This window comes from Mytilus galloprovincialis, chromosome 11 (genome assembly GCF_965363235.1).
Source record: "Mytilus galloprovincialis chromosome 11, xbMytGall1.hap1.1, whole genome shotgun sequence".
NCBI classification, from domain to species: domain Eukaryota; kingdom Metazoa; phylum Mollusca; class Bivalvia; order Mytilida; family Mytilidae; genus Mytilus; species Mytilus galloprovincialis.
In genome coordinates this window covers 58,958,976-58,980,024 of record NC_134848.1, presented here as the reverse complement: position 1 = coordinate 58,980,024, position 21,049 = coordinate 58,958,976, and the positions used below count along the sequence as shown (strand labels likewise).

The 21,049-nt window shown below is 31.7% G+C and overlaps 3 long non-coding RNA genes across 4 annotated transcripts; 1 reads left to right on the top strand and 2 right to left on the bottom strand.

Annotated features, from left to right (window-relative positions):
* Positions 1 to 166: 166 nt before the first annotated feature.
* Positions 167 to 1,562, bottom strand: LOC143051274 (uncharacterized). Its single transcript, XR_012970680.1, has 2 exons — positions 1,260 to 1,562; positions 167 to 581 (listed from the first exon to the last, which is right to left on the bottom strand). It is a non-coding gene; the product is annotated as an uncharacterized LOC143051274 (long non-coding RNA).
* A 1,326-nt stretch (positions 1,563 to 2,888) lies between these two features.
* LOC143052477 (uncharacterized) lies at positions 2,889 to 4,911 on the bottom strand. The gene is made up of 2 exons (XR_012971133.1): positions 4,417 to 4,911; positions 2,889 to 2,995 (listed from the first exon to the last, which is right to left on the bottom strand). It is a non-coding gene; the product is annotated as an uncharacterized LOC143052477 (long non-coding RNA).
* Positions 4,912 to 7,167: 2,256 nt separating this feature from the next.
* Positions 7,168 to 9,584, top strand: LOC143052476 (uncharacterized). 2 transcript variants are annotated; one of them, XR_012971132.1, is made up of 4 exons: positions 7,168 to 7,690; positions 8,062 to 8,357; positions 8,505 to 8,666; positions 9,018 to 9,584. It is a non-coding gene; the product is annotated as an uncharacterized LOC143052476 (long non-coding RNA). The 2 variants fall into 2 exon arrangements; XR_012971131.1 differs by lacking the exon at positions 7,168 to 7,690 and having other exon boundaries at positions 7,910 to 8,357.
* Positions 9,585 to 21,049: the final 11,465 nt, after the last annotated feature.

Below are 21,049 nucleotides of genomic sequence, written 5' to 3'. Positions count from 1 at the left end.
ACTTTTTACCTAGTTTGATCTTGCTATTATTTTGATTCAAGTGTCACAAATGAGTCTTGTATATATATTCGAAATGCACGACTGGCATATAAATTTTATAAGTCTTATATTTGACTCTAAAAAGTATCATCCGGACTATATATATTTTCTAGATAAATACAACACAAATGATTTATTTTTAATAGGAAACAAACATCATATATATTTACATAATTTCAGGTAAACAAATCACATTTCTCCAATTTTATAATGTCCAAACGCATAACTCTCTATTGAATTTTTCCAGTAACGTTTATCATCGAAACTGCAAAGTCCCCTTTTCACAATTGTGTCTATGAACAACTGATGGTTTTTACTCCTAATCAAATTCATCGAATTTAATGTGACAGTTTCATTAAACAAGCACTTTTTGTGATTTTCATGTCTGAGTGTATTTTTAATTTAACATCTAGCGATCCCTTTAGCCACTTTTTTCTCCACCTGATATTTATTTATCCGTCCATCTTCACATTTTTCGATCGCATCATATTTCAAACTGTACATTTAGGGACGTAAACCTACAAATTCTTTGATGGGAACACCTGAAAGTATATAATTTATTTTATTATTTAGAATAATTACGGTAGTTAAAGTGCTCTCTTATCTTAAAAATACGAAAGGTACATTTAATTTACATAAATCAGGGCTAGGAAACAACTGCATGATCTCTATCACATGATATCTAAAAAAAAATAATATTTAACCATTTGTTTAAATAACATTTTTGAATTATAATCTAACTTACATGTACGTATTATTGATTAATAGATTGTTGGTTGCTTAACGTCCAGTGGCAAATATTTCATGCATATTCAGGACGAGAACAAGTTCACAATAAATACAATAGGTAGGTTGTTGTAATAGAGGCCACTGGAAAATGAGGGTATATTGGATAGGGACAGAAATTTTGCCTTGCAACAGGCCACCTACGGACCCCTCAAAGAGTTGTTGCAAGGGTTCTTAACGTGCAAAGAGCGTGGCACTCTCTTTACACGAGGCATCGGATTTAACGTCCCCTTCTGGCGGACGTGACTGCGAAATTGATACATCCCGCACAGCCAAACGGACGCCCCACTTCAGCAAGCGTTTTACTGCCGGTCGGGAGAAGACCAAGTGACCATATTTCTTTACCCCAGTCACCCTTGGGGTCATGTACATATTAAAATATATCATTATCTATAAAAAAAAATTATTATTTAATTTGTAGGATATACTCATACCTGTTGAGGGGAAAATGCAGGTTCTGATGGATTATATTGTGTTATTGGAGTCTGTGGAAGGGGTGGATAACTGAAAAAGAACGAATAAATAACAAACTTTTTTTTAAAATTGTGATGCAATGTGAATTGAGTAAGACATGTCTGAGATAATCAAACAAATAGTCGGAACCCCAGACAGACAATATTTCTCGAAAAGTTAACCCACGAATTACATGAAATATTGATTTAAGAATCATGATAGAAAGTACAGACTAACTTTGTAAAAAAAAATGTAAAGAAATTTCACTTGCCATGCTTACCAGGAGAACCAAGAGTATTGATTTGTAAACTTATTAAGGTAATGTCATAATTTATATGGTCTTGTTCTTCTAAAACATAAATATATCTTAAAGGTAATAATGCACAGCTTCTCATACTGTAGCTATAGAGGAGAACAACACAAGTAATGTTAGAATTGTTAATCAAAGAGAACTTTGAAAAATATGTGAATTTGGAAGAAGAAAAAAGTTGTAAGATAAAGGCATTACAAAAATATAAAAGTAGGGTTAATTTCCAGCAACATCGATTCACCTTTAATGTAGACGAAGACTCGATCTCAAAACTAGAAATAGCTGATGTGTGAACACTCCAAACAAAAAACTGTTTAAGTTACATTTATTTCATTTCTGTATTTGCTTCTTTTTAATTTGTAGACTATATCCCCATCGCAATTTACGAAAAACTTCAAGACATTAAAGTATTTTTCCACCACGTAAAAATAACAGACAAGAAAAGCCCCTGAACAACATCAACCAAGAATACCGAGAAGATCAAACAGGATATCCATTCGGTCACAAAATCACACTTGTGAATAATTTTCTAAACTTTCTAAACTTTTTCTCCAAATTTTTACACTTTCATCTAAATTTTACTATTTACTGATGAGGATATATACTACAAATTTTCACCTTATATTTAATATGAAAAATTACATTATCTACAAATCTTTTATATATTTGATTTATTTTAAAGATACGAAACCCTCTATTTACTTTCCTTTGAATTATTTGGATTAGATAAACTTTCTTTTAATTAGATGTATTGATGAAATCTAAGTTTGTAAACGAAATTTTATCAAAAAACATCACAGTAAATCAAATAATTGTGAAAAAACAAAATGTCGAAGTGGCTTGGCACTTAAATGGCTTCATGGTGCCAAGAAATTTTTCTTTACTGCTAATGAAACTTTTAAATATTATGATATACTAGATAAATTAGTTAAAAATTATAATAATACAGTACATTCTTCAATTAAAATGACACCTGTTCAAGCAAGTAAATTAAAAAATGAATTAACAGTGTATAAAAATTTATATCCAGAAAAGGAAGAGAAAATTAAAAAACCTAAATTTAAAGCAGGTACTAGAGTAAGAATAACAAAAAAGAAGGGTAAATTTGAAAAGGGTTATACTACTCGTTGGACTAAAGAAATATTTGTAATTGAAAAAGTTTTAAATACAATTCCTTTTACTTATAAAATAATTGATTTAAAAGGCGAAGAAATAACAGGTTCTTTCTATGAACAAGAATTACAGATGACTAAGTTTTAAATCTTTATTTACTTACGGTTAATTTATTACCAAAACAATAATCAGTTTCAAAATTTTAATTTGAAAACAAAAGTGCAATGAATACATACAAATCAAACACTATAAACATAATATCACTGTTCAAAGTTAGAACTGTCACATCCAGGCCTGGGATAATGGTAATTTGTAATTGTAATGCATTGTAATATTACATTTTTTGGATGTAATGCAAAGTAATTTGTAATGCACATTTTCTGCATTACAATTACATGTAATGTAATGATTACTTTAGTTAAAAATTGATGTAATGCCTCCATTACAGTACATTACTTTTCATTACAAATTGGTAAAATACATAAAATTGAAGAATATTGTATAATAAAAATAAAATATTAACAAAAACAAAAGAAAGTATGGAATAAAATTTTTGTCACAGTTAATTACTGTATTAATTAAATTACATCAATCTTTAAAACACACATTAAGGTAATAAATATAAAATGGTTAAAATTATCAAGTCTTGATTTTGGTTTCTGATATTTGTTTAAAATGATATTAGGAATATTTTGGTGTTTGGTGGTTTGGTGTTCAATGAAAAATCTTATAAAAATTTATCAAACAAAACTATATAGATGAATGGAAAAAATATGAAGATGAAATTTTCATAATTCTATACACACCTTACATGTATTTCAGTGAAAGATTGAATATGTCAAACAACATTTTTAAACCAAACTGTGGTTTGGGTCCTGTCTGTGTTGTTATTTCACCTAATTAATATCAAAATGTTTTTATTGCAATCAAATCTTCTCAACTTATGTTTGTCCTCACAGATCCCTTAAGCATTTCAAATGATAATCCTTTAATGACACATTTATTATATTCCTTTGAAATCCCTTAATGATGTCTTAATGATTAAGTGATCAATGTAAGAAACAAAATTATATGATAATTTATTTATTTTTTACCACCACCTAAGAATCTTAAAAGTGACTTTTCCAGTGCCTCCTACTCCTCATTCAAAGAGTATAGACACAGGTATGGTGCAGTACATGATGTTGACATCTACTTGTCTGAGCCATGTGAAGAAATTTCAATCAATGCACTGGAATGATGGAAGTCAAATTCAGTGTGCCTTTCTTTTTTGGCTAATACAGCTATCAAGTATTTACACACACATCAGCTGCTGTAGAAAGGCTTTTTAGTATTGCCAGAAAGGTGTACAGAACTGATCGCTGTTTTCTTAATGACATCACTTTTGAACCTCTTATGATAATAAGGTTCAATGGACATATTGATTAACCAGTATTTGAAGTCTATGTCACTAACACTGTATATATATCTACATATACCCCTGTAATATTTATCAAATTCTTATAAAAATCTGTTTTTTGAAATGTTTTTAGTTTTTATATTGAAAAAGTAATGTGTAATGTAATGCATTACACAGGCAAAGTAATTGTAATGTAATGCATTACATGTGAGAAAAAATGTAATTGTAATTGTAATTGTAATGTAAGAATCACAAAGTAATTGTAATGTAATGCATTACATTGCAATGTAATGGCCCCAGGCCTGGTCACATCCACTAAAAGTTACCCGGTTATGAATAACCGTTACTATGTCCCACCTACTGATCATGTATGATCACTCCTTATATGGAATAAGAAAATCAATAGTAAAGAGTTGTCCCACCTACTGATCATGTATGATCACTCCTTATATGGAATACAATATCACATACATATCAAACTTCTTGTGACGGAGTAAGTTCATCATCTGCTGGAATATAGTCTCCCTGTCTCCAAAAGGTGGCAAACTGATCAATTGCTAACATTTGTTTGATAAGTTCTTGTTTTGAAAGAATATCATTGATTGAAACATTAATGTTCAGAAAACCATTAAATCCTTTAAGTAGATTAGCAAGTTGTCTTAATTTCCGAGCATGAGGTATAGATATATCTATCTTAGATGATAACCATGTGTCCCACGTTGTATTGAACTTTGCCGAAAGAAACCAGTCTCTCAAAGCATTAAGGAAATCACCGAAAGTAATGTTAAACAGCATACCTTGGGCGTTATGTCTTCCCAAGTGTTTGTATGCTTCTTGTAACTGTTTAACAGGGTTTTTTTCTCTATTCAAAATAAACTTCTGCCTCGAAATTGTCTTTGATAAATCCGCCTTTCTGCTTATTAGAAAGGTGTGAAGTTCTTCAGGGGTCGTGATAGTTTGCTTTTTTTTCTTTCCCAGTTTTTCTTTAAATAAGTCCTGCACCTTTCTTTTCGGAGCTTTTGGAAGTTTAACCGGTCCCAAACTCTTAGCTCTTTCGATTGTCTCAATCATTCTCTGATAGTAACTGATATTTTCTATCAAAATGTTACTTTCTTCTAAACTCCATGGCCAGTTCTGTGGTTGAGGCTGCGCCTGACACTCTTGAATTTCCATTTGTATTTTTGTAGAATTACTTTCTTGAAACATTAATTCACGTCTTCTCACCACTGTTAATTTGAAACGAAAGACCGCACCAGTCTGCTATATGTTTACATGTGATGACAACATTGTCTAGGCAACATGTAAACATACTCTTGACAACCATGTAAATATTTGCAATGATCGATTTAGTCTATTTAAAAGTCATGTCCTATTAAATAGCAAATGTAAAAAGCAATTTAAGTTGTAGTAGTATTGATCCGTTTTAGTAGTAGACTATATTGATAAAATTAATTAAAAATCAAGGTTGGGGCGCACTGGGGAAATTATTTTTCTCTTAAATCCCACAGAATGTTTTCTCTGCCTGTTCTCCCGGTTTTTTTATTTATTTTTTTTTGGAATTTTTTTGTTGTTTTTTGGGTGTTTTTAATAACGTTTTTTTTTATAAAAAAGTAAAAAAATAATTTTTTTGGGGGTAAGAAAATTTGGTGTTTTTGGGGTGTTTTTTGCCTTTTTTGTGAAATTTAGGGCTCTTTTACTTGAAATGAGGGTAATTTTTTGGGGGTCAATTTTTTTTTTTTTTGGAGGGGGGGGGGGGGGTATAGGTGTGTGATATTGTGTCCTCTCGCTTTAAACATCCTGCACCATTCTATTGTGACAATTGTTATTGTGTTTTATAATCCGTGCTAAAGTATTGACGTATGTCACAATAAGGGGGAAACAAACTCACAATCAATTGGTAGATAGGCCAGAATCAGCAACAGAAAAAGCTAGAATACAATAAGTGTTCGAATTGAACACAAATTGTAAACCCAGGCTTTTATAGTTTTTATTGTAATTACTGATTATCCAATTATCTTTGATGTCACGACCACTACTGATAAAATTCCTAATTATAGACGTAATGAACAGATGTATACGATTATTGTTTAATTATATCTAATCTTGTGTGTCCAATACTTGACCATCACATACCCACAATGTAGCATCTGCCATTTGTCCCCAAATACATAATTAAATTTTCCTTATGATATAAATTGTTACAAATTTATTTATCTCTAACTTGTACTGACTAATAAACTATATAACAGTTTTTGTGGAATTAAGCAACACAATTACCCTTCTTGATAACAACATATTGATACCTATAATCTATGATATAGTTAGATTGATAGTTTACAACATAGTTTGTCCAAAAGTCATGGCAAATCTACTTTTTCTAATTCAAAGCATCAACAATCTATACCTTATATTCGTAAATTTAACAATAGCAATATAAAACACAATTTTACATTACAATATGGTTAAATTGAACGTAATTATAATTAAGGTAAACAACGTATTAATACGTACTGGGGTTGGACCCCTTTGAATGGGTGCAATGGACAAGAAGATCCCTCGTCCAAAAAGCATCCTGTGATGGAACGTGCCAATTCTGAAATACAGAAAAATATAGAAAAATTATAAACACAAAAGTATAAGTGTCTGTCATATAATTCTATCAATGATATTCTTCTCCTTTTGTGTGAAAATCTCCCATTCACCATTACGGGCTCTTGATTCAGTAAAAAGATATATTTTAAAAAAATCTATGTATACTCGTTTCTTAAGGTCGTAAACGGAAATGCGTGTGTCAATTAAGACTGTTACATGAAAACAAAGTTTTTTCCTAACCGTTGATAGTAACAATGACAGAAACATGCACCTTTATCCAGATAATAAACCTTACAGTTTTAAAGTACAGATGAAGAATCCCTGTATCTTCAAGATGTGCGGAAAATAGCTCTAGTGGGGTAAGTATGGTCAGTATGGTTACCAAAAAATACTAATTGAGCTAATCATCAATATGTTGAGGACTTTAATGAATCAGATGTGAAAAAACACATCATGTATCTAGATGCTAACAATTTGTACGGTTGGGCAATGTCTCAACCATTGCCTTATGGTTTTTTCCATTTTTTAAATGAAGATGAAATTAGTCATTTTGAGTTACAGAAAGTCGAGTCAGACGCAATAGAAGGCTACATTTTAGAAGTAGACATAGAATATCCCGAACATCTCCACAACAAACATAACGATTATCCTCTGGCACCCGAACATCTACTCATTGAAGACAAAGATCTATCGAAATACAGTACTGGATTGTGGGAAAAGCTCAATACCGTAAAAAATAAAGACAGTGTAGAACAGGTCAAACCTAGGATTAAAACCCGAAAATTAATTCCAACTCTGAAGAAAAAGACAAACTATGTGGTGCATTATCAAAATTTACAACTTTATACAGAACTTGGAATGAAAATAACTAAAATACATAGAGTATTAGGATTTCAACAAAAGGCATGGCTTAAAACCTACATAGAATTCAACACCAACATGAGAAAACAGGCAAACAACGACTTTGAGAAGGACTTTTTCAAACTGATGTGTAATAGGTATGTTTCTTGTTGGTTTTTTTTTATATATAGATTAGACCGTTGGTTTTCCCGTTTGGATGGTTTTACACTTTTGGGGCTCTTTATAGCTTGTTGTTCAGTGTGAGCCAATGCTCCGTGTTGAAGGCCGTACATTGATGGTTTACTTTTTTTTTTAATTGTTATTTGAATGGAGAGTTGTCTCATTGGCACTCACACCACATCTTCCTATATCTATGTTATTTTTAAATGTGTAAGATTTTAAAGTGTTGTCAAGATCTCGAGTTTGCTTGTTGTCTCATTGTTGCATTACCCACATTGATTTAATTATGTTTTGTGGTTTTTGTGTCGGCTTCTATAGTACTTATCTAAAAGTATTCCTACTTTTTCAGTGTTTTTGGTAAATGTATGGAAAATTTGCGTGCTAGGATGAATCTAAGACTAATCAATTCAGCCTCGGAAGAAAAACTAAAAAAGTTAGTAGCTCAGCCGTCGTTTCTATGCTGTCAAATTTTCAATGAAGACCTCGTTGGAGTACACAACCAACAGATCAACCTAACTCTCAACAAACCCATCTATGCCGGACAAGCTATTTTAGACCTTTCAAAGAGACTGATGTATGAATTTCATTACAAGGTGATGAAGCCTCAGTACGGTGACAAGATCAACTTGCTGTTTACAGATACAGGTATGATATGTTTGTTTGTTTGTTACAGTAAAAGCCATTGTTTCTTTTAAATTTCTAATATTTCTCATTGTTTTCTCCTTTGTATAAGTAGAATAAAGGAAGTGATTCCTCTTTGGTATTGTGCTAACATTTCTGAATTCATTTTAGATTCGTTGTGTTATGAGATTCTGACTGATGATGTATATGAAGACATGAAACCTATCAAAGACCTATTCGATACCTCCAACTACGGCTCATTCAACAAAACGAAACATCTCTTTTCCAGCAAATATAAGAAAGTCGTTGGGAAATTTAAAGATGAGCTTGGTGGTGAGTTCTTTCAAACAAACATCTCTCTCTAAAGTTTAACATAAACTTTCTGTTCAATTTTGCTTTTTCTTCAGAATGTTCAGATGTTTTGTTCAATTTTGCTTTTCCTTCAGAATGTTTTGTTCAATTTTGCTTTTCCTTCAGAATGTTTTGTTCAATTTTGCTTTTTCATTAGAATGTTTTGTTCAATTTTGCTTTTTCATTAGAATGTTTTGTTCAATTTTGCTTTTTCATTAGAATGTTTTGTTCAATTTTGCTTTTTCATTAGAATGTTTTGTTCAATTTTGCTTTTTCATTAGAATGTTTTGTTCAATTTTGCTTTTTCTCATGTACCTCAAAACATCTTTTCAGGTGTTCCTTTAAAAGAATTCGTTGGCTTGAGACCTAAAACGTACAGCCTTTTGTATAACCAGACCTCTACAGAAGGTATCACATGCGAAAAGGAAAAAAAAGTGGCGAAAGGCATTTCAAAAACTGAAATAAAACAGACTCTCCAACATGAAATGTATAAGAAATGTTTAAATGAAGAAACTACGACCACCAATTCAATGACATGCATTAGAAGTAAAAATCATGAACTGTTCATGGATACCGTTGTGAAAAAAGGACTGTGTAGTTTTGATGATAAACGTTACTGGAAGAACCCAATTGAAAGTTATGCCTATGGACATTATAAGATAGACACATATTAGTGATAGTATTTATTAAATATTCTTAAAAAACTAACCGTCTCAGTTTGTTTGTATTATGTCCGTAATAAAATTTTGAAAATGTTATTCCTTTAAACGCCTCGCTAGTCACACCACATCGTTATTGCATCGTCTGGAAAAATGCTCCCATCTCCTCTTCTGATAGATTGTATGTCCATCATGAAATTTTGAAAATGTTATTCCTTTAAACGCCTGACTAGTCACATCACATCGCCTGGAAAAATGCTCCCATCTCCTCCTCTGATAGATTGTACAGATTGTTTTTCACAGGAGACACCTGCTCATACTTTGCAGTATTGCTGACCCACTGCGGGAGTGATTCTTCTCGCCTCTTGGTGGCTACCCTCACCGGAATTGTACTTCCCTTATTCCACATCGGGTCTGTTTGAAGTGGAGTGGCCTCGTTTCCATATAAAAATGAAATGTTTAAATAAATAAACCAGAGAGAAATGAAATACTTTCAGTGTTGCTTATCTTTTTTTTTAAGGACAAAAAGGTTGTTTACAAGTTCAATTCTATACTTAAAAAACAAGTATTGTTTTGTTTGCATTGTATCAAGTTAAGAATACATGGTGATTCTTGAGAAGAAAAAAAAAAACAAAACACCACCCTCTATTGCAAGACTTACCTATTGTATGTATTGTTTACTTGTTCTCACCCTGAGCATGTATGAAATATTTGCCACTGGACGTTAAGCAACCAACAATCAATCATGATTCTTGAACATATTTAAACTCTACATTAATAAATGTATACTTACGGAAGGTGCTGGTGGTGCTGGTGCTGGTGGTGGTGGTGTATAAACCGGCACTACATTTTCTTTCAGAATAACCTGCTCCTGTGGCTGGGGGAGCGGCTAAAACAAGAAAAATAAAATAAAACTCAAACTCAAATGTTATGAAGAAAGTTTTATATACTTGCGAGAGGTGTTGATGGTGTACATATTGTTTTTCGCTCATTCTTTTGTGTATAAATTAGGTTGTTATCTTTTTTCTCTCTCGGATGTTTGTTTTACATTCATCATTTTGAAGCTATTTATAGCTGACTATGAGGTATGGGTTTTGCTTATTGTTGATGGTCGCAAGGTGACCAAAAGTTGACAATTTCTGTATCATTTGGTCTCTTGTGAAGAGTTATCTTATAAACAATCATACCACATCTTCGTTTTATGTTATTCAATTGTTGCATTAAATTGGTTAAAAAGAAAGGCAAACGTGAACACCAATATCTCCCCTAACAAAAGCGAGGTAGATAGATAAACAGAAAGATAAACGGTAGTAGACAATACTTAAAACCTTCCTGCTGTTTACGGTAAGCGCATACAAACAGAGAGAGAAAAAAAAACACCTCAAAGGGTATAATCTTTAATTTCCTCGGTTTTTAAAGAAAACTCCTACACGTGAATCTCATGTAAAAACAAAAAGAAAGAAAATAGTCTTACCTGTGGAAAGTATGCCGTTAGGGACTCTAGGTGTCCCCTCAAGGTAAAAAGATCGTCTAACTCGTCTAAGCCTAAATTCAGCTTCACCGCACCATTAGATGTCGCTAAATCTAAATAAAAAAGCCCTCTGGCGGACTTTTTAAAGGAAAGGACTTTCCCTCTCCCGAATTGGGTCTTGTACTCCGTCTTGCCAGTTGAAGTAACAGACTGGGTAAACTGCACATTTTCGGACGCCATTCTGATAACACTTAATCGTTTGCAAATATATTTCTAAACAAAGGTTAGAAGTACTGACTTGTAAACGAAAAATACACACTTTTATATTTATTTCATTTTCTAGCTAATATTATCTAAACCAATAATATTACACTTTGAAGTATGGGGTGGGACTAAAGGAGGGATAACCACCTCATTCTTAGGTTTCGCATAACAACTCTATTCCAAATTGTTTATGTGGTGCGCAAACAAAAATGCGCTTAACAACAAAACAACGTGTTGATGAATCTCTAGAAACTATACTATGATAATTTGTCATCTGCTTTATGTTTGGGTTTCTTAACTTAAAATCTTTATCTAAAGCAGCTACATTGTAAAAAAAAAAACCAACCCCAAAACGTTTGATTTTTTTTTTTGAGTGCCATTGTCTTGTACCTAATATTTTCTTATTATATGTTTCCATTCCCCCCTTTTTTTTCGAGTTATACTATTGTTGAAGATCATATAGCAACATCTCAATTCTTTCATATTTATTCTTTTTTCGTATTGTTTTTTGATACAATCATAATCTCCCGCCTTTTTATTTTTAATTAACTGTTGATTGCGTGCACATGCGCAGACGATTCACAGAGAAAAAAACTGAAAAATCAAAATGGTGCTCGCAAAGTGTTTAATGTTTATATGTATTGTTGTGTGTTATGGCCAAGTGCATGACCTTAGTATAAGGAAGTGCAAAAGTGTGGTTGATGAGAACTACAAGGTAGTAGAACTGCAGTGTTTGTACGAGGGGGAAGGCAGTTACGTTTTCACTGGACCGGTTTCAGTGAAAAAGATAATATAACATGTATATAGTCTTTGCTTTTTCTTGTTATTAAGCAATATAGTTGTGATAATTTATTAAATGTTAATTGTTTTAAAGTTGGTGCTAAATAATTGTGATAATCATTAAAGTTCATATTTCAAATCATGATAGTTGTACTCCTGATAACATGTTGTTATATATATATATTTAATATATTCATGATAGTTTAAGAGAGGAAAATATACTCTATAAAGACAAGTTTTATAAAGAGAGTAGTGCTTATACTATAGTTTTGGTGCTGTGTATTCTTATGGTGCTATGCATTCTGTCAGATTTCCCTATAAAGATAAGTTTTATAAAGAGAGTAGTGCTTATACTATAGTTTTGGTGCTATGCATTCTGTCAGATTCCCCTATAAAGATAAGTTTTATAAAGAGAGTAGTGCTTATACTATAGTTTTGGTGCTGTGTATTCTTATATTGAAAAGATAAGCATTTACGGTTGTTAATCAAACCATGATACCTGTATATATTTTATCTATATTTTGTTACTTTAGTGCAACATTCCATCTTTTAATGTTTGCTTCATGCATGATTTCATTTTAAACATGGAAACCATGTGGGTTATATTTTTATTTTATAACATAATTTATCTTCTATCACATTCCATCAAGTTACTTTTTATATTGTAGTCATTTTTTAAAAACTAAGATCATCTAGTTAATCATATTACTATATGTAATCCCTTACATGTCTCTTTTTAGAAATCCATTCTTGTTCAAAAAACCATTTGTTTTAGAAGCTTTATAAAATTTTATATATATTAGAAACAAACTCAGGGTTGTATGCTCAAATATCGGTTTTAATGCAAGTTTTTATATACTATACATATATTGTTATTTTTTATACTAAAAATACTCAATCAGTGTTTGCAATAATGGTGATCTACACCAAATGTGATGTATACATAATGTATATAAGTTTTTGATAATAAAAATAATTTATTTTCTTCAATCTTTGTTTTATCTCTTCTCAAGCTTCTGTAGTTTGTGTACTGTGGAAAGAAAATGGATGCCAACCCCTTGTCAACAACCACCTCTCTCACATATTGGTTAACTCCAAGCAAATAAAAATTTAGACAAGCAAAGAACAACACAAAATTCTGCAATGTGGACAACATGGGTGACACACGTACCCTGGTTACCAACCAATGTTGCTTTACCTTACAACGTGGAAAACAAAATGGACGACAAACATATCCCTGGTTACCCACCAATGTTGCTTTACCTTGAAACGTGGAAAAACAAAATGGACGACAAACATACCCTGGTTACCAACCAATGTTGCTCTACCTTGGTCAAAAGTATGATACGTGGACCAAACATTCCACCATCACTAGCACAATGTTTACTTTGCTCTACCTGCTCTACTGTTTTCTTATCCCTATTATACTACTACTGAAACCATCTTCAAGACTCTCTGATGAAGACCATTTTTAACCTATAATTGTTTACTTTAAAATATATTTTATGACTTGAATAATAGTCACATATATTCCAGCACACACGTTCAGCATACACAAGTTTGGTTTTTCCAACAAAGGGGATTTAGATACAGAGTTACAAGAAGTTGTCCCATTGGCACTCCTATCACCTCTTATTGATATCTATATAGTTTTGAAATATTCAATATAGCATTGTGTTACCAATATAAAAAAAGCCTCCTTTATTGACAAGATTGAGACTTTTCTAAATATATGATTACAAAGACAATCATGTTTTATTCATGCTTCATATCACATCAAAGGCTCATCATAGCATTGTGTTTTCACAGAATTCTGAGGAATCTTCAACAATCACAACTGACAAACAACCCACTACTATTTCACCCACTTCTTCAAGTTCTTCAACATCATCTGTAACTGTAACAACCCCAAATGTTAAGAGGACATCGAGGCCTGCAACCTCAAATGTAGAAAGTAAGACAACAGGAGGAGCAGATATGAACATATGCCCCACCACACCACCAATGGAGTCCACCACTGTGGTATGTATACATATGGTAAAAGTAATACAATATTTTGAAACCTCCAATGCTTTGCTCTGCAATTTTTTTTTGGATATCATACTTTGGCATATAGATAGCTCAACATTGACATACACTCTACATTGAATGACAACGAATTGTCTCATTTGTAATCATACATCATTCAATTATTTTGCTTTTAAACAAACCTTAATAAGTGTTCTTAAAAAAATTAAAAAAAAAGTAGTTGATCCGAAATATATTTAATTTATATAACAAAAACAAATTTACATAATACATGATTATAATTGTTCGTCCTTGATTGAGGTACATGACGATTGTACCTCATCTTCGGATTGCACACTTTTGGTTTCTGACATCTCGTCCTCCTCTACCCCCACTTCATGATTCCATGGAGGCTGGTCTAAAAAGTTGTCTGCCATTTCAGTTCTGTAAATTAAAAAAAAAATAATAATATATTTGTTTTATTCTAGGAAGCAGAATCAAGCAGTATTGGATGGGTGGTTGGGTTTGTGGTTTCTTGCATTGGTAAGTTGTTAATTTGCTGTTATTTCTTCTGTTATCATTCATGTCATTGTAATCATGGTAATACATGCAAGTTTGATCAACATGTTTAAAAAAATGTACTCACCAGTTAATACAAATATTTACAAATTAATTATGGACACATCACTAAGATGATGATTAAAAATGTTCTTTCACTGTTCTTAATACTCTGGCAAGTGTACATGTATACCGTAAATGATTGATTGCAGTGTATTTTTAAGGTAGATTTTTGAAATACTTATTTTATTATTTAGGAACAGTGGCATTTATAACTTGGGAAGTTGTCAAGTTATTGATGAAGAGGCGCAGGAGTCAGTACATGAGGAGAAATGTAAGGCAGCGTGCCTTTTCGGAGAGAATGAGGGAAAGTGGGGGGATTGAAGAAATTGAGCTAACTATACCATAGTGATCTAATTAAATGTGTTCTATTTTCATTAAAGCAATCATAATTAGAAACCTCACCTATGGTTATTAAATTATTACCTCTCTAATATAAGTTAATTAATTATTGTAGATTGGATGCATGCAATATTTGTACTGATTATAACAGGAGTGGGGCTTATTTTTCAATTCTATCGAGGACTTCGACAGATGTATGATGATATGCAAAACCCCACTCCTGTTATAAATGGACCACCTGCACCACTCCTACCTGTTATCAATGGACCACTGGGACCACTCCCACCCGTAATAAATGGACCACCTGTAGCACTCCCACCTGTTATAAATGGACAACCTGTAGCACTTCCACCTGTTATAAATGAAGCATCTGTAGCAATCCCACCTGTTATAAATGGACCACCTGTAGCACTCCCACCTGTTATAAATGGACCACCTGCAGCACTCCCACCCGTAATAAATGGACCACCCGCAGCACTCCCACCTGTTATAAATGGACCACCTGCAGCACTCCCTCAAGCACCATTGAGGCGTTCGAATAGATTGAAGAATAAGCCGGATTATTATCATAATATGTAAAAATAATAACTTACCTCTTTTTCAAAATTTTGGTGCACATCTGAAGGATGCAAGTATTTTGCGTCCTTTCCGCCAAAACTTTCACCCCCATCAACTCCGTATTGTCTCCATAGTACAGGAGATCCTCTGATTTGCTTATGGTACCATGTAAAATGGCGTGGTAGATTCCAAGCACCATTTTACTGTAATTGGTGTTATCAGTAAGGTTGGATACTAACGCCATCTGTCTCCTACTGTCCAAATCCACGGTGCAGAAGAGGCAGGGGATCTGTCTACAATCTGCCCATCTTAGATTGGGCACCTTCTCTAATTCGTTTGGGACTATAGTGAAGAGATCCATTGTAAAGAAGTAAAGTTTTTTTCTGTTTATAAGCAAAAATATGATCTGTCTATGGGAGGGGGTAGGGTATTTATACTAAAATCATTCTCAGTGAACATTCATCGAATAATTTTAAGAACTGGTAAAAATTGATTTATTCTAGAACTTTTTTTTTGAAAATGGTATAAAATTCCATATTTTGTCTATATATTTGGTAGTGATACACAGATGATTTGTTTTCTTCCAAAAAATACTTGTATTAATTTTGATTGCCTTAATGAAAATTGAACACATTTACTGAACTATTTCATGTATATATTTTGTTGATGCTTGTAAACATTTAAATAATAGACTTTTCATTGTCAAATAATGTGATTTTTTAAATCTGTCAAGTTAACAAGAGTCTTTTTTTTTTATTTTCAAAAATCATGGTGCTTTTCATTGTCCTTTTTATTTTATTTACAAAGATCATGGTGCTTTTCATTGTCCTTTTTATTTTATTTTCAAAAATCATGGTGCTTTCCATTCTTCTTTTTATTTTATTTACAAAAATCATGGTGCTTTTCATTCTTCTTTTTATTTTATTTACAAAAATCATGGTGCTTTTCATTAACCAATGTGACGCATTTTTAAATTTTCCAGGTAAACATGTACTCCATTTTGATATATTAAAGTTGTTTTTATTTACAAAATTTACGAATCATATAATCCTTTCTCATTTGACATTTTTTTTATATATATATGTTTATGTATAGTTATAAATTAGATATTTTAGAGATTTCATATTATTGTTATAACAATGTCTATGTGGTAAGAACATTTCCTAGTGGGAGTCTTTGAACATGTATTCAACAATGTGTTGTTATTTTTTATTGTTATCTACCTCATTTACTTGACATATTTTCCATCCAATCTTAATTGTTTAATCAAAATGAATCTGCATCCTTATGTCTTTTGCTCTCGGTTGGGACTCATTAGATTTATTGAAAATTCAATCCACAATTCCATTTACTTTTACAATAAGCTTTGTATTTTTCATGATGTATATGTTCTTGATTAAAATAAGTTTGTTTTTTTAAATATAACCTCCATCATTGTTTCTCATATCTCATTGTTTTTTGTTTTTTTTTTTAATTTTCAATTAAATCATCATTTCGATTTTTATGTATTTTCTAGCCAATGTTAATAATAAAATCGGTGTTCAGATAAGTAGTATATTTTTTACTCATTTTAAAATTTAACTTAAATCAACATTCCAATCTTGGTTGTAGTTTCTAGTCAATGTTAAAAAAAAATCAGAATGGTATAGATGTTTTTTTTTATATATATTTCTACAATAAATCTTATTAGTGGTTGTGTTGGTGATATATGTATATTCAGCAGTTAGCTGATTTGTTACTTTTGTGCAAAATTGTTTTTAGTCGAGGCTGTTGTTGGTGGGCTTTTTTTTATGAGAAATGTAATGTCAATTTTCTTGATTGATATATGTATTAATTTTTTTTTAACTCAGTATTATAATTTTGATAACATCTGTTTTCCCCCTATACTGGTGCATTTTGTGAGTTTATTCCTGTCATTTAAAATGAAGTTATATACCTTTAAACAACACACATTTTGTTTAGATTGGGTTTTTTTTGTCCTTTGTTTTACAAATTTTTACTTAAATCCTCATTCCAATCTTGGTTGCAGTTTCTAGTCAATGTTTTTTAAAATCAGTATTGTTTGGATGAGTTTTATTTTTACAATAAATCTTTTCTAATGGTTGTGTTGGTGATATATATATATATATTCAGCAGCTAGCTGATTTGTTACTTTTGTATAAAATTGTTTTTGATTAATGCTGTTGTTGTTTCATATTTTTATGAGAAATGTAATGTCGATTTTCTCCATTGATATGTATATGCAAGTTTTAGCACTTTTTATAGCATTTTGAATAAAAAAAAAAGTTTGTTCTTATTATCAGTGAGTTGTTTCCACCATATGTTATACATGGTTAACACAATATTTCTAAAATCTCAGTAATTTAAAATGTCTCGGTGAACATTATTTTGGATTATGATTTCAACTCACCACTTAAATACTTTGATTGTATTAGATAACTTTCACACATTTTTACAATGAATATTTTCTACTGATGATGTTGAAAAATTGTTTGTATGTATATATATATATATATATAACAGTTAGCTGATTTGATATTATGATATTAAAATTGTTATTTGAAAATTTTGTTATTTTGTGTCTTACAAATCTGAAAATAAGTTGTATAAAAGTTTGTTTCTGTTAAAACATCATGAGAAAACTTTTCACACATTGGTTTTGTTATATTGAATGAATAAATTGTAACCTTTGACCGGTCATTTAAAATCAGATGAGGTTTGCTGGATTGACCATTTAAAACCCAGTGATTATTCACTGAACTGATAAAATCATGAGAGTTTGCTGAACTGACCATTTAAAACCCAGTGATTATTCACTTAACTAATAAAATCATAAGCAATCCATTTGTATAAATGGATAAGCAAACAACTTGACATACACTGCTTATTTAACACAGCTTTATTGATGAAAATAAAATCACAAATGTGATGGATTGTTTTAAATCAGTGCTTTAGTGATAGACTTGTCAATGTGTGGTATTAGTCTCTTTAGATATTGCCACTGTCTTGTATTGAAATAAAGTCCTTTGATTGTTGGGTGTCCACTAATAAATTGTCTAAAATCAATCCTTACTTCTCTCTGATATCGACACACAGTAGCCTTATAGTCCTGTGGGAGGTCAAATTGTTGAAAAAAGTCACATATGGATGAATTGTATTGTCTTAGAGAATCTACTGGGTGGTGTGTTAATCTAATACAATCTGTAGCATTGTGCGACTTGTATGATTTACAAACATGTAGATTGTTAGTAACGGCTAGAGTTGCACTCGTCACTGAAAGGAGGACAATTACCCCCATCACTTTCACCATGTCTAAGTGAAAGTCATAATTTGCGTACAGAGAACTTAAACTAGACCTCAATCTCGAAGTTCTAAATGTGATGACTGCAACGCTATGATCTCTTGTTGAATTCATATCTTCATTAGAGTCTACAGTTGGAATCATGTCTATAAACTTTGCATTCGAACAAGCCATATGCTCAGCTTGAGAGTTGTTGCAAATATAATAAAAAGAAAATCAGTTATCATACTTTTGTATTTCTACCTTCTATTATCATTGCATTCGAAGCTAGCAACATTCCTCGCGAGCACATTCCATACATTTTTGCTAATCCTTACTAATTCTGTGCTGGTATGCCTATTACAGTACTACTGACTCCCAAAACACATAATGTGAGACATTTCGGCACTGTCTGCCGCATCCATCATTATATCATCAAAAACAATAATTTTATGACCCTCCTGTTCACCCCAATTGGTTAACAGTTCCATTGAGGGGAGACCTTTATGAAATTGAATTTGAGGGATCTCCTTTAACATTTTATCATACAAGTCCTGCCAAACACTAAAACAAAAATATATTTTAGATGGTGGAATTACTTTGACCGACAATGAAAAACGATATAGGAGATGCAAACTTTATTAAGCTTTCTCTTTGCCACCAACGGCTTTCCATCTCGGCGTTTTAAAAGAAAGTGAGAGATCTACCCCATACATTCAGCATATATAAAAGAAGAAAAAGATATAAGATGTGTGATACGATAATTTATTTATAATAAAGTAAATGAGAATATTAAATGTCTGTCCATGAATATAGAAATGAATGTTCACTTGAGATATTCATTTAATAGTTCCGGTGGAATGTTTTCAAATTCTCCCTCTATATCATCACTATATCGCACTTTTTTAAAAGGTATTTCTGAATCGTCAACATTTGTGTTTTTTCTTTTTTGTCCCACTATGACGGGAATTGGTGCTGCTACATGTCCTACGGGTTGATCGGTACTGTTTTTAGTCATCATCTGTTGCATATTACTATAACAGTTACTGAGCATCTGTGATGGATACTGTTTATCATAATCTGGAAATGGGTAGGTTGCTGGTCTTGATGAATTTTGATAATATTTTGCAGGACTTATAGGTTCTGTCATCGGCATATATACTGGCTGAAACGATCAATGTATAGCAATATTAATTTTACATACGTTTCGAGTAATATCAATCACGAATAATTGTGAAATATTTGTCACTGTACGTAAAACAATCGAACTCATATGTATGTGGTCCTGTGTATATAAATTAATTATTATCTTAAATAGTTGTGAAATATTTGCTTCTGTGTGAAAACATACGAATCTAAAAAGACGTATGACTGAACTCTGAAATAATGTTAGGACGTATTTTATTACTTTTGTAAAATTGAAAATGAAGATACATATATGTTGAACATCATCTTACCTTTTTGAATTCTCCTCTCATAGTCTCCACCGCCTCCTTTATCTGACAAAGTTCATTTAACTCATCAAAACCAAGAAACATTTTGTTTTCCTTATATCTTGGCCTGTTGTCGTATAGGTTCATATAGAAGTACTCGCCTCCCTTCGTCATTACAGCAGTTGTTTTCCTCCCGAATTATGTTCTCAACTCAAGAGCACCATTCTTCTTGTGAATTTTCATTAAATTTATCTGTTCCATAGTTGTTTTTTTTTCTACACGCTTCTGTCTAGTGGAACTTTCTGGTAAGATATAAGTGTGAAGATGATTAGGTTAGGCTCTCATTTTTATATTGGCACGATAGAAAATACAAACAAAACCATTAATTTTCATTGGGTAGAAAAGAACAAAAGAGAGTGACGCTTTTTCTCTAATGATACTCCTTTCATTGTAAAGTATTCATAATGATTGTATGTCGCGTCCATTTTTTTTATTCAAACTTTACTCTACTCCCCCTCATTTCTGTTTTAAAACAAAACCACTTATTTTCATTGGATAGTTAAGAAAAAAAGAGAGTGACGCTTTTTCTCTGATTCGGTTAAATATGTTTCCTAATACTCCCTTTTATTGCAAGGGATTCATTATGATTGTTTGTCGCGTCCCTATTTTTTTAATTGTTTTTTTTTCCTGTTCAAACATTATCCCCTCCAATTTCTATGATTTAGTAAACTTTGATATTTGACTTAGACTATGTAGGTTCCTTCCACATGTTCATTATATAATGTTTAAAAGATTCGAGTTGATACACTGAATTCATTTGAATGTGATCGTTGTTACGTATTTCTGACATATATATTATAACCACATAAATGTCCTGACGGGGAAATTGATGAAGGTTTTGTGTGTGATTTGAGTATAGTTGTCAAAGAATCAGTAACTTCAGACATTGCATA